Source organism: Orcinus orca, chromosome 7, assembly GCF_937001465.1.
Source record: "Orcinus orca chromosome 7, mOrcOrc1.1, whole genome shotgun sequence".
NCBI lineage: Eukaryota > Metazoa > Chordata > Mammalia > Artiodactyla > Delphinidae > Orcinus > Orcinus orca.
In genome coordinates this window covers 41,135,236-41,149,984 of record NC_064565.1, presented here as the reverse complement: position 1 = coordinate 41,149,984, position 14,749 = coordinate 41,135,236, and the positions used below count along the sequence as shown (strand labels likewise).

General features: G+C 39.1%; 1 long non-coding RNA gene across 2 annotated transcripts; it reads left to right on the top strand.

Moving 5' to 3' along the window:
* Window positions 1-6,409: 6,409 nt before the first annotated feature.
* LOC117195437 (uncharacterized) lies at window positions 6,410-11,719 on the top strand. 2 transcript variants are annotated; one of them, XR_007478506.1, is made up of 3 exons: window positions 6,410-6,608; window positions 6,698-6,764; window positions 11,595-11,719. It is a non-coding gene; the product is annotated as an uncharacterized LOC117195437 (long non-coding RNA). The 2 variants fall into 2 exon arrangements; XR_004475154.1 differs by having other exon boundaries at window positions 6,410-6,764.
* Window positions 11,720-14,749: the final 3,030 nt, after the last annotated feature.

The window sequence follows — 14,749 nt, the reverse complement described above, 5'->3', positions numbered from 1 at the left end:
AGTAACTGAATTTGAAGATTAACTGAGTCATTTCTCTTTTTATTTTGGTGGATGAGAAAGGTATCAGCTGCGTATTAGGACTCTGCTAAAACAGAGAAGAGTATCGTTTGTGTAACTGGTGTTTAGGGCAGGCGCATGTGAGTATGCACGTTGTATGCCAGACAGTCCAGAGGATGCAGTTCCCTCAGCCCCTGACATGAATGCCCTTACAGAGTTGTGCAGTGCAGAGCCTGTTTAAACTGACTGTGGAGCCCTGCAGCATAATAGCTTCAAATGGCACTTCTGTGTTTGTGACCTCACAAGAATCTATTGGGGTAGGACGGAAGCAGAGCTGGCTTCATGGGCCTGTGAAGTGCAGTTGCAGAGGGTCCCGGGCTTACAAAGGCCCATGTTTGGTTTACTGTTCTGCTATCACCATGTCATTATCTTGAAATTCTTAATAATTTTTAAACAAGAGGCCCTACCTTTCCATTTTCACTCGGTACCAAAAGTTATGTAGCTGGTCCTGGATGGATGGTCCTGGGAGTGGTTTAAGACTGTAATAGCAGGAATGTAAAGAGGAAGAAATAGTTGCTTGTCAACTTCTGACATCCAAAAGAGAATTTTTACAGCAAGGCAATTGGCTTGAAAGCCAGGATTTGTGAAGACAGTAAACCAATTTTCTACTTTCTTTATTATATCAAAGGATTCAGATTATACAATTTCTCCATAAATATAGAGGAAATGATCTTTTCACATATGAGCAAATGTGTATTGTCAACATTTGCAACTATTTTATTTGGCAGTGTAATCAGTAAGCTACCTGGACTAGAGAATACCTTGTGTTTGCCTTTGGCATAAATCTACACAGACTGATGTTCTGCCACCTGGCTTAGTTAAATTAATCCATAGATGTCAAGCCAAGTAGAAAATTTTCCTGTATGATTATTCTTCATATTCAAAAAACATGAGTAACTGTGTGTGTTTTACATGAGTGTACAAAGAAACTAAAATCCATTTCCATGGTTGGCTTGAACATTTTCCTTGAATATTGTTATTTTTTTGACCTGAAATAACCTAAAAGTGAGGACACTTAAGTTGATCATATTGAGTTGTATATTGTATGTTAACATGGCCAGTTCAAATAGTCATAATCCAAAATGGATTTTAAAGCTGGAATTATTCAATTTACTTACATTAATCATTAAACTCACAAGAAATGTGAAAACTAAGAAATTTAAGAAATGACCAATGGTAGTCTTATTTCTTAAAAGGAGTTAGCTGTGATTACAACATTTGAATCTTTCCAGTTGGTAACTGAGTAGTCTGTCTCCCATATTTGGAGCTAGGGAGAGAGCAAAGGAGGAAGGGAGGGAGGGAGGGAAGGAGGGAGAGAGAGAGAGAATGGTGATTAAAAGCTCAAGCAAGTTATTGGCCCTAAACCTGTTGGTGACATGCCAGCCCTTGTGAGCTAGTTGAAGATTCTCAACCTCTGCAGTATTGACATACTGACATTTGGACTGGATAGTTATTTGGGGGCGGGGGGGGGAGTGTCCTCTGCATTGTAGGATGTTTGGCAGCATCCTTGTCTCTACCCACTAGATGCCAGTGGTGTACCTCCTCTTCAGTTGTGATAACCAGAAATGTCTCCAGATATTGCCAAATTACCTTCAGTTAAGAACCACTGGCGTAGATTGAACTAAGGATATCCTGAGGCGGCTGCTTCTCCTTAACTTACATCCAAAAGCAGGACAAGTGGTCCTCTTGGTTCCTTTTTCATAGGCTGATACCTTGATATTGTATTTGAATGTTGAAGAGATAACCCAAAGAAAAGTGAATATATTCCCATACAACTTAGAACAGCTAAACTAGACTGCCTGTCCCCGGGCCTTCCCTGAATATGTGTGTGTGTGTGGTTGTTGCGGGGAGGGCGGGCAATAAGAGATTATTCCAAGCTGGAGGTAGCCCCAGTCCACCCATTCCTACCTTACTGACATGGGAACAAGTAATACAGTAAATGACCATGATCTCAAAGAGGACTGGTCCACAGATGCACTGAGTTAACACCACAGCAACATGTTTTCAGCTCCCTTAGTGATTTTAAAAAAGGTCCATCCCCTAGTGTGTTGGTCCTGCCTACATCGCCGTCCTTTCTTTTTTTTTTTTCCTACATCTTTATTGGAGTATAATTGCTTTACAATGGTGTGTTAGTTTCTGCTTTATAACAAAGTGAGTCAGTTATACATATACATATGTTCCCATATCTCTTCCCTCTTGCGTCTTCCTCCCTCCCACCCTCCCTATCCCACCCCTCTAGGTGGTCACAAACCACTGAGCTGATCTCCCTGTGCTATGCGGCTGCTTCCCTCTAGCTATCTATTTTACGTTTGGTAGTGTATATATATCCATGCCACTCTCTCGCTTTGTCACAGCTTACCCTTCCCCCTCCCCATATCCTCAAGTCCATTCTCTAGCAGGCCTGTGTCTTTATTCCTGTCTTACCCCTAGGTTCTTCATGACTTTTTTTTTTCTTAAATTCCATATATATGTGTTAGCATATGGTATTTGTCTTTCTCTTTCTGACTTACTTCACTCTGTATGACAGTCTCGTCTTTCTTTGTAGAAAGCTTGGTTCAGAATGTTTGGAAGGATTTGAGTACTCCCTAGACTTCAGGGTACCTGAGAACTTGAAGATACAGTCCCCCCAAAAGTGATTTTTTTCCCCTAAGATTAAGAACAGCCACAATCAACACTAACTGTGCCTGGTTACCTGGAAATTTTGATTTACTTGCCCCACTTTCATTCATTCCAGGCCTTCAATAATTAGTTCGCCTTTAGATGAGTAGCAGATCATCAAGTTTTAGGGCTTATCATTATTTACTGTTGGTTCTGTGCTTCTCTGACATTTGGAAAATATACTGACCAGCTCATTTAAAAAAATCTTTCTGGCCCATAAAGAGAAGAAAGGAGGTGTAGTAGAGATCCTTTGAAGCTTTAGCAGAAGGAGTTGTTCCATAAAAATAACATTTTTCTGTGATTTAATCTGTGAGTGGGAAACAGTTGTATACTATTTCTGTTATGGGGGCAGAGTATGTATCTTAAATTACCTAAGTATTTGCTGTGAAGTATTTGAGTAGCTGCTTCCATCCTACAGAGAAAAATACTTTCAAAATAGATAATGCAGGGGAATACAATACAATTACTCAAATACTCCAGAGTCAGACAAAGGCATGCTATATAATGTGTCTTGTTCCTAAGTTTTTGTTCCTTCTCATTTTACTTATTTTCTTTGTAGGATAGATTATATTAAAATAAGGTTTTACTACATATCTAGAGGCTTGGCTAACATTTTTGTTTCAAAACATGGAATAAGTTTCCTTGTGTGTGAAAAGTACCTCTTTACATATAAGGAAAATGCAAACAGGGAAGTGGAAAGATTTGCCTAAGTTTGCAAAGTGAGCTTGGGTGCTCTATGGCAGGCTGACTGTGCACATTAATGCCCATTCTCTGTGTTCAGTGTCACCACTTTGGCTCATGCCTTTCTGGGAGCAGCGTGAGAGGAGGCTGTGTCACACTTCTATCACTCCCTGATTGGTACATTGAAGTATCCCTTATATTTTACACTCTGTATTTGACCACTGCCTACAGTTAGGGTCACAGAACTGAAATATCAGGAAGCTGAGAGACTAAAAGTAACTAAACTTGATGGAAAGATAACAACATTTTCATTTTGATAAGAAATGAAAACTATCACCCATAAATGCTTTTACTTAGTATCTTTAGGCTATGTTCAAAAAAAGAAAGAAAGGATCATTGTAAATTAGAAGTCCACAGCTCCTTTCCCTATTCTGGCATTAGTAACCTATGTGGTCTTAGTAAATCATTTGTTCTGGACTTAATCTCCATTCTGCAGTCTTGTTTCCTCTGGAAAAAATCCTAAAACATCATGATCACCATCAGAATGCCCATGACTAATAATCTGTAGTGCTTGTGAGACTGTGGGAAAAGAGAGATTCTCATTCACTCTTGGTTGGACTATAAACAACCTTCTTAGAAAGTTATCTGGCAGAGCTAATTAAAATGTAAAATATATATGCCTCCCTAACCAGCAATTCCACTTCCATCTACTCATTTACTAGATATAAAAATATTTAAGTATTTAAAGACATATGCATGAGAAATTTATCACATGATTTTTGGCAACAAAGAACCGGAGACAATCTGAAGAGTCATCAGTAACAGGATAATTGAACAAATTGGGTAATTCATATTCTGATATACTACACACCTTTTAAAAAGGACAGAGATCTATATGAATTGACTTGGAAAGCTATCCATGACGCATTTATAAAGTAAAAAAGCAATTTACAAAATGCAGTATACTGTTATCCCATTTGATATTAAATCCTTATATTTACATATGTATATTTTATGCTTGTGATAAGCAAAGGAAAATATGGATGAATACATCCAAATTGGCAGTAGATAAATCAAAGAAAGAGAATTACTGCCTTCCTCAAGATGTATCTCTGTCCTGTTTGCATATGTACAAGAAGCATATTACTCTTAGTGAACAATATTTTTCCAACATTTTATTGTGAAAAGTCTCAAACATACAGCAAAGCTGAAATAATTTTACAGTATGAAGCCATATATATGCCACTTGGATTCTGCCCCATTAACATTTTACTTTACTTGCTTTATCATGTATCTATCCATCTGTCTATTTTTCTATCCATTCCTCATTCCACTGTATTCTTTTTGATGCATTTCAAAGTAAATTTCACACCTCAGTCCAGTTTCTCCTAAATACTCCACCTTTCATAATAAATGACATTTTGATTGAAATTTAAATATAATACATTTTAAAGAAAGAGCTCTGGTTGTGGCTTCACTCACTAGGCATCTTGTATTATTTCTCCCTGCCCCCAACATAACAGATCTTCCGAGGTCTATAAAATGTAGGGCAGTTGGGTATTAAGGTTTGAGGGTCGGATCTTAGAAATATTAGTGAAATTAATACTCTTTCCTACACTCTTTGGGGATCCATAGACTGACATATCTCTTAGTAAATGCTTTTTGGAATTCAGTGTAAATTGTCTGTACCTTCATGAAAATGTGAGCCAGAGATCTCTAAGGAGATTTCAGGCTTTTGGAGACATAAAAGGTATATTGCTCAGAGCTCAGTTGTCAAGAATAGAATCCACTCTACCTAAGCATGCAGGGAGTTATTACATGGTATTATGTGACCTACAGAATCACTGGGAGGGCTGAAGAAAAACCATGTTGAGATTCAGGAAACACTTCCAAATCCACACAGTGGAATTGGGCCAGGGGAGGTGCTGCCTCCACCATAATCAGAAGAATTATTACAGAATCAGAAATATGTCATCATGGCTGCCTGTTCCAGAATGATACCTCAGCCTTTGCCAAGAATCTGCCAAAGGAGGAAACTACCTGTAGAATCAGGAAGTGACTGCTGTAGTTGTCCATTCCAGAACCAGGGCGCCTTTGCCATGATCTACACAAGCAACACGGAAGCTCCTCACTTTGCTTCTCTCCTGAAATGAATCAGTATCCAAACTCTAAGATAATACCTGGAATTTCAGCATAAGGGAATCTAGGAAATGTTTCATGAAAAGCACTGTTAGTTGACTGAAATAATCAATTTTCTCCTTCTTGAGTACATGGCTACATTCTGTTTTCCAATCTCCCCTGAAGTTATATGTGGTTGTATGTCAAAGTTCTTGCCTAGAAGATGCAAGTAGAAGTAACATATGCCTTAAGACAATAGTCATACCTTATCCACATTTTTTTCTCCTTATTGTTGGCTGGAATCTGACCCAGGATCAACCATGTGGATAACAATAAAGCCAGAGGGTGTAGAGCTGTATTGCTACCCTGGATTTTGGGATGACTTTGTGGAGCAAAGTCCATTTAACCATTTTGGATGATTCTATGAGTGAGGGGGAAAAAAAGAAACTTGAATCTTCTTTAAGTCACTGGATTATTGCTTGATCTTTTGGTTATAACAGGCTCGCCCTACCCTAAGTAATGCATGTGGATTTTAGCTTTTCAGCCTCTGTACCTAGAAATGTTGTTTGGGTTTAGAAGAGCAAGCCAATCCATTGTACCCTCCGAAACAGGGGTCCTCTCCTCTCCCTTCAAAACACACTCTTTCTCTCCTTTTCTCTCCCTCATGTCTCTCATCTCACACAACCAAACACGCACACACACACAGAGTCTATCTTATTCATTGTTGAATTGTCAGTGCCTAACATAAGACCTAGTGTGTCATAGACGTTTAACAAATATTTGGTTAATGAATAAATAAATGAAGACATCTTCACATTTGAGGAGTATTATGAGGACAGCTTATAATTTTGTCTTTGACATATTTCATTGGAAGGTGTGGTTTGAAACCTTGGAAAGGATTTCAACATCTTGTGATGGGGTTAAGGGCATTCTGTTAGCAGAGAAGTATGCTTGAAGTACGGCAGCATAATAGGGGTGAACATAGTGAGCTTACTGTTATATATGGTGAGAAGGCTGAAGAGAAGGGGTTTGGTTTGCGAATGGATTCAGATTGGGCAAATTCTTAAATGCTATACTAGGGCATTAGCAATTCTGTAAGCCAAGAAAACATCAAAGGTTTTTTTGTTTCTGGTTTTGATTTTTGCTCTCGCGTTGTACTGACATGCTTGGATCTGCCTTTTAGAGAATGAAGTGCTGGCAGTGTGGAGGAGAAGACTGGAGGTGAGAGAGCCTGGGAGCAGAGAGGTCAGGTAAGGGGCTATTTGAATTGCCCAGGAAAGAACCATGGATATTTAAATTTGGCAGAGCTAAGGGATACATTTGAGAGATATTTTGGAGATAAAATTAATAGAACTGGGTGACTTATTGGATGATAAGTAGAGAGAATTTCTAGTTTGTACATTGAGTTGATAGTGCTATTAACTTAAGACAAGAAGTGCAAACAAGGAAGTAAATTGTGTTTGGGGGGGGATGAAGTAATAAAATTTGTCTTTCAGACTATTGCATTACCTTTTAGGAAATGGAAATATTAAGTAGCTAGATGGAAACATGGGTCTGGAATTCAAGAAACAGATTAAGACACTGCTGACTTGGAAGTCATGAGCAATCTATTAGTATGTCTCAGGAGGTGATCTATGAATATTTGCATCCAAGATACTTGCTTCGAGATGCTTGTAAAAATGAAGATTCTTGGGCCTCATCGCAGATATAGTCAATCAGATTGCCTGGAGGATGCGGCCCAGGAATCTGATTTTCTAAAAATTTTCTTGGGTTATTTTAATGCATTAAAATTTTTGAGAACCAAGGATAAAGGTGATAACCAAAGCCTAATGGTAGATAAGATTATCTGGGAGAAAGTATCAAGTAAGGAGAGATTATGGACAAATGCACAAGGATATGGACAAGAATGGTATTGGACTGCAGAAACTGCAGAGTTTAAAAACTGTTTAAAGAGGAGAAAAAAGAAGAGATTCTTAAGAGTAGAGAAGTAGCAGTAGGAAGAGAAAAGTTTTAGGGAGGCGATGTGGTGAGGGCTCCAGAGAGAGAAACATCATGTTCTGTAAAGCGATCACCTAGAATGAGACAGAGAAAAGGATACTGGCTTCCTCAGTTTGTTGGCCATCACTGACCCCTGAGGTAGCAGTTTCAGTGAACTGAAGGGAGTGAAATAACATGATGTCACTAAAGCATTAAAGGAACTCAGGATTCAGAGATAGACTATTTTGAGACTATTTTCCTTTTATAAGGGAACAATATATATTTGTTTATACCTCAATGTAATTTCTATTTCAAACTCTCATTCTTCTTTGGAAGAGAAAATATGGTGTTAGTTGGGGACTTTCCCCTGTACCTGTTTCTCGTCGAATGTGCAGCTTACCACTCTGTGCTCAGGTGGGTCCAGGCAGATCATTGCTGAGATGTCTCTTGGCCCATCTTCAAGGCTCCTTCCAACCTGACAGCTTTCTCTCTCCTCATGAGTCATATTCGACTGGGGGTGCCTGTGGGACAGGTGTGGCCTGGTGTGTAGAATTTCACCAAGCGGACACTTTGTCTTGGAGTACACCCTCTTTCCGGGGTTTACTGTTGAACATTACATACCCATCCTGGAGATCTGTTGTGCACCAAGGCTATCGTGTGACCCCTCTCAGACACCAGTCCCAGGGTGCCTGCTTCTCCCCCTTGAAACCCTGTTCCTCCTCCCCAGATGCCATTCTTTTTTTAATTTATTTTTGGCTGGTTGGGTCTTTGTTACTGCACGTGGGCTTTCTCTAGTTGCGGCGAGCAGGGGCTACTCTTCATTGCGGTGCATGGGATTCTCATCGCGGTAGCTTCTCTCGTTGCAGAGCAGGGGCTCTAGACGCGCAGGCTTCAGTAGTTGTGGCTCGCAGGCTCTAGAGCGCAGGCTCAGTAGTTGTGGCGCATGGGCTTAGTTGCATCACTGCATGTGGGATCTTCCTGGACCAGGTATTGAACCCGTGTCCCCTGCATTGGCAGGCGGATTCTTAACCACTGCACCACCAGGGAAACCCCCAGATGCCATTCTAAATGTGTTGCACATACTATACACACACTATTCACTTAATCCTCAAAGTAATATCACAAGATCGTTACTATTATTGGTAACTTACCTTTAGCAAGAGTCACAGCTTGAGCCTAACCTCGATTTGAGGATTGTGTGTGTGAGTGCACCTGGAAAATGAGGAGGTGAGAGAGGCCTACGTAGCTGGGGAAGGCCCAGCGTGAGGAGGGAAGCTCTTTCAAAGAGAAGAAAGTCCAAACGTGATGTGTGGAGAGTATACAGGAATGATTCCAAGGGTGACTAGGTGTCTGTCAGATGCTCCTTGGCTTAACTCCCGTGCAGTCCTGCCAAGTCCTAGGGTGAGGGGTGTAACAACAGAGCTTATGTAAATTAAAAGAGTCATTTCTCTAAACTCCCCCATGGGACATTGACATGCAAATTGTCAATTACATTGGGAACTGCTGGTGCCTGTAGGAGAAGCAGTAGTACAGGCGGTAGCAGATTGTCTATGGTGATGGCAATGATGTTAAAGACGGCGGCATCTTTTTTGTTAGTATATTCTGTCTGGCTTTGATAATCAGCAACCTTGCTACAGATACGATACTCTTAAGCCTTGGGCAATGGCAACCTTACAGCCTCTGGAAGGCAACAGTGGACAACGTTGGCATAGATGCCACTTTCAGCATCCACAGAAGACACGGGTACCCCTCTAGTGGGCAAGAGGAGGAAGGGAGAAACATGGTTGTATGCTATGTGACAGACAGGAGGACTAGGTCTTGGAGCACTGAGCAAATAGAAGGAGGATTTGGGAGGTATTCGACAGGGGATAAATCTCCCACCAGGCAGGTCCGGATGTAGTCATAAGGCTACTACTTCTATCAGTTATTAATTAGTCTTTTTTTTTTTTTTTTTTACTTATCTGGGGTATAGTGAACAAAATAGATGAAATTGATGAGAAAACCAAGGTTCAGCAAATTAAGAAAACTTGTGCAAAACTCTGTACACAGCTAATGAGTTGTGGGATCATTTGTCCACTCATGCTGCCATCTTCCTATTTGGGGCAAAAGAGAAGATGCCAGGGGAGAAAAAAAAAGATTGTAATTATCTAACAGTAATCGATGGCAGGGTCTTGGATAAATTGGGAGAGGATAAGATTAAGAGGGAAGCTGGAGGAATTAATTAAAGAATTAATTTAGAAAATGGAATATAAGAAACTCAAGCAGAAGTATTTCAGACAAAAGATTATAAACATATGGAATTAGATAAGAAAGCTAGCTGAATTTTCAGCATACAAAGTAATTAAAGAAAGACATCTGGAACAGGAGAGAAATAAGAGAAGTATAGGAAATAAAAGGTAGGTTTGTGATAAACTAGAGTATGCTGGTAAGACGAGATGTGTTTTTTTTTCTCCTTTGCTTGACATATATTATGTCTTTCTTAACCACAGTCCCAAATATTGCACATTTCAACATGTTATATTTGTTTCTGGAAATATCTAGGAACTATATAAATATATCTGCCAAAGCAAATGATTCAAAGATCCACATGATCTGTTTCTCACGGCTAACTTAGCCTGTATCTAGCTTCCCACAAAAGTCTAGAACGTACATTTGTGATTACATATTTTGGCCACAAAAATAACAAAAATGGCTATTTAATATGGTTTTCTATAGCAATAGGAAGCAATATCCACTAAAGTACCCCTACAAATGTCTTTCCTCGTGGTCTTCTCCTCGTGTTAAGACATGAAGCAAGGCAATTTTGATGATGAGGGGTAGAGGTGCATTATCCTTTTATTTCTGACTGCACTGGAGGTTAATCACATCTGTGTGAATGACAAGAATATCTCATTATACATGGATTCTTCTCATTTGTGTTTGAAGTGTAACTTCAGCTTATGGAATATCTTTGGTCATTGCCTAAACTATGTGGAGGTGTAGATGGCTGCGGATGTGATGTGACGGGGGGGGCCACCGAAGAAAGGCCTGCTCACCCCCAGATATTTTTTGCTCTGACTGGCTGCATATGGGAATCACTGAGTGCTGTCATTTTCCGAAAGGACAAGAGACTCAGTGACTGAATAGACTTTATGATGAAATATATCCGTTTGCCTTGTTTAAGAATGTATTGTTTACACACAGGGAATTGGGGATACCAAATCCTTAGATGGGAACATGGTGCAGCTAAATTGTCTCTGGCACAAAAAAGAGAGCAATGATGCAGAATCATTCTGGCCAGAGAAACAGCCTCACAACAAAAGGATCTGTGGGGCTGGGCTCTGTCATTTTCAAGGTTTACTGGTAAAGTATGTGTGGTACAGCTGGCTATGACTCTGAGCAAGCTGTTGTCCTTGGATCAGTTTTTCAGGAAAAAAAGATTTACTCAAAGCATCCTTTAATGTGGAGAGATACATTGTTTACTCTTTAACCTCTGAAAGGTTAGATATCTTGACAGATCTGAGAGGATTTCGCATTCACATTATTATAGTCATTGATTTATTCAATAAGTATTTATTGAACAATTACTAAGTACCAGACTCTATACTAGGTAGTGGAAACGTAAGAACAAATAAGGGAACATTCCAGTCTTTGAACATCTCAGAGTTTAATGAGAAAAGGAGGACAGTGCAAAAACCCCAAAAATATTAAAAGAAAATGAAATAATAAAGTCTTATCAGCAATTGCATAGACCAGCTATACAAAGTATTGGGATAAAAGGTAACTAATCATTCCTAGAAGGAATCAGGAAAGATTCAAAGAAATTATATTTGAGTTGAGTGAGTTTAATTTTTCAAAGGAGCAGAGAAGTTAAGAGTATTCTAGCATAGGGAGAAATTGCTCATTAAGATAGTAGTACTGCTATGGAGTGAATGTTTGTATCACCCCCAAATTCATTTGTTGAAACCTAATCCCCAGGGTGATGCTATTCGAAAGGAAAGTCTCTGGGAGGTAATTAGGCCATCAAGGTGGAGCCTTCATGATGAGATTATTGCCTTTATGAGAAAAGATGCAAGGGAGCTTTCTCTCTCTCTCTATCTTTCTCCCCTCTCTGCCATGTGAAGACACAACAAGATGACCAGCTACAAAGCAGGAAGTGCCCTCACCATACACCAGATCTGCGAGGACCTTGATCTTACACTTCCTAGCCTCCAGAGCCATGAGAAATAAATGTCTGTTGTTTAAGCCACCTAGTCTATGATATCTTATTATAGCAACCCAAGCAGACTAAGTACTCACTAACTCATCAGAATAGATGTTGTAAATCATAGTGGTTAGTTGTCACTAAGCAAAGACTGAGCGATGGTAACACTCAACAGATAAATTTCACTGGGCTGGAACATGAAGAATTTTCTAGGGAAAATGGTCCAGCATTAATGGAAGTTCCACACATTATGAAAGCACTGGGAAGCCTGATGGGTGAGCAGCTGTCATGGAAGAAAGGATGCCAATAGAAAGGCAAAGACCAATAAAAATAAATTTTGCCTACTTAATAATTTTTCTTAGGCTTAGTCCTAATCAATTTCATCCCACCAGAACCCATGTATCCAAATCAAGATGACATTAAAAATATGGAAAAATCAAAATCAATACCCATGGCTCTAATAAAGAGCTGAACTCAGCATGTACCATAGAGGCATCAAGATCTAACTCCAAGCCTTTTAAATTCTGTAAAGTGATGAGCTTTGAAAGCATGCTGTGCCTGCTCCAGAATGTCACTTAACTGTTGTGAAAGTCACAGCATATTCCTGTCACTCCCAGTTTGCATAGTTTAGGAAACCAAATACATACATATATATATATATATTAACATCTTTATTGGAGTATAATTGCTTTACAATGCTGTGTTAGTTTCTGCCGTATAACAAAGTGAATCAGCTATATGTATACATACATCCCCATATCCCCTCCGTCTTGCATCTCCCTCCCACCATCCCTATCCCACCCCTCTAGGTGGTCACAAAGCACCGAGCTGATCTCCCTCTGCTATATGGCTTCTTCCCACTAGCTATCTATTTTACATTCGGTAGTGTATATATGTACATGTTACTCTCTCACTTCATCCCAGCTTACCCTTCCCCCTCCCCATGACCTGGAGTCCATTCTCTACTCTATGTCTTTATTCCTGTCCTGCCACTAGGTCCATCAGAACCTTTTTTTTTTTTTAGATTCCATATATATGTGTTAGCATACGGGATTTGTTTTTCTCTTTCTGACTTACCTCACTCTGTATGACAGACTCTAGGTCCATCCACCTCACTACAAATAACTCAATTTCGTTTCTTTTTATGGCTGAGTAATATTCCATTGTATATATGTGCCACATCTTCTTTATCCATTCATCTGTTGATGGACACTTAGGTTGCTTCCTTGTCCTGGCTATTGTAAATAGAGCTACAATGAACATTGTGGTACATAACTCTTTTTGAATTATGGTTTTCTCAGGGTATATGCCCAGTAGTGGGATTGCTGGGTCATATTATTTTTAGTTTCTTAAGACCCTCCATATGGTTCTCCATAGCGGCTGTATCAGTTTACATTCCCACCAACAGTGCAAGAGGGTTCCCTTTTCTCCACACCCTCTCCAGCATTTACTGTTTGTAGATTTTTTGATGATGGCCAATCTGACCGGTGTGAGATGATACCTCATTGTGGTTTTGATTTGCATTCCTCTAATGATTAGTGATGTTGAGCATCCTTTCATGTGTTTGTTGGAAATCTGTATATCTTCTTTGGAGAAATGCCTATTTAGATCTTCTGCCCATTTTTGGATTGGGTTTTTTGCTTTTTTGTTATTGAGTTGCATGCATTAATACTATAATTTGGAGATTAATCCTTTGTCATTGCTTTGTTTGCAAATATTTTCTCCCATTCTGAGTGTTGTCTTTTCATCTTGTTTATGCTTTCCTTTGTTGTACAAAAGCTTTTAAGTTTCATTAGGTCCCATTTGTTTATTTTTATTTCCATTTCTCTAGGAGGTGGGTCAAAAAGGATCTTGCTGTGATTTATGTCATAGAGTATTCTGCCTATGTTTTTCTCTAAGAGTTTACAGTGTCTGGCCATATATTTAGGTCTTTAATCTATTTTGAGTTTATTTTTGTGTATGGTGTTAGGGAGTGTTCTAATTTCATTTGTTTACATGTAGCTGTCCAGTTTTCCCAGCACCACTTATTGAAGAGGCCGTCTTTTCTCCATTGTATATTCTTGCCTCCTTTATCAAAGATAAGGTGACCATATGTGTGTGGGTTTATCTCTGGGCTTTCTATCCTGTTCCATTGATCCATATTTCTGTTTTTGTGCCAGTACCATACTGTCTTGATTACTGTAGCTTTGTAGTATAGCCTGAAGTCAGGGAGGCTGATTTCTCCAGTTCCGTTTTTCTTCCTCAAGATGGCTTTGATATTCAGGGTCTTTTGTGTTTCCATACAGATTGTAAAATTTTTTGTTCTAGTTCTGTAAAAAATACCATGGGTAGTTTGATAGGGATTGCATTGAATCTGTAGATTGCTTTGGGTAGTATAATCATTTTCACAATGTTGATTCTTCCAGTCCAAAAACATGGTGTATCTCTCCATCTGTTTATATCATCTTTGATTTCTTTCATCAGTGCTTTATAGTTTTTTAAGTACAGGTTTTTTGCCAACTTAGGTAGGTTTATTCCTACGTATTTTATTCTTTTTCTTGCAGTGGTAAATGGGAGTGTTTCCTTAATTTCTCTTTCAGATTTTTTGTTATTAGTGTATAGGCATGCAAGGGATATCTGTGCATTAATTTTGTACCCTGCTACTTTACCAAATTCATTGATTAGCTCTAGTAGTTTTCTGGTGGCATCTTTAGGATTCTCTATGTATAGTATCATGTCATCTGCAAACAGTGACAAGTTTTACTTCTTTTCCAATTTGTGTTCCTTTTATTTCTTTTTCTTCTCTGATTGCTCTGGCTAAAACTTCCAAAACTATGTTGAATAATAGTGGTGAGAGTGAACAACCTTGTCTTGTTTCTGATCTTAGAGAAAATGTTTTCAGTTTTTCACCATTGAGAACAATGTTGGCTGTGGGTTTGTCATATATGGCCTTTATTATGTTGAGGTAGGTTCCCTCTATGGCTACTTTCTGGATGGTTTTTATCATAAATGGGTGTTGAATTTTGTCAAAAGCTTTTCTGCATCTATTGAGATGATCATATGTTTTTTTCCTTCAATTTGTTAATATGATGTATC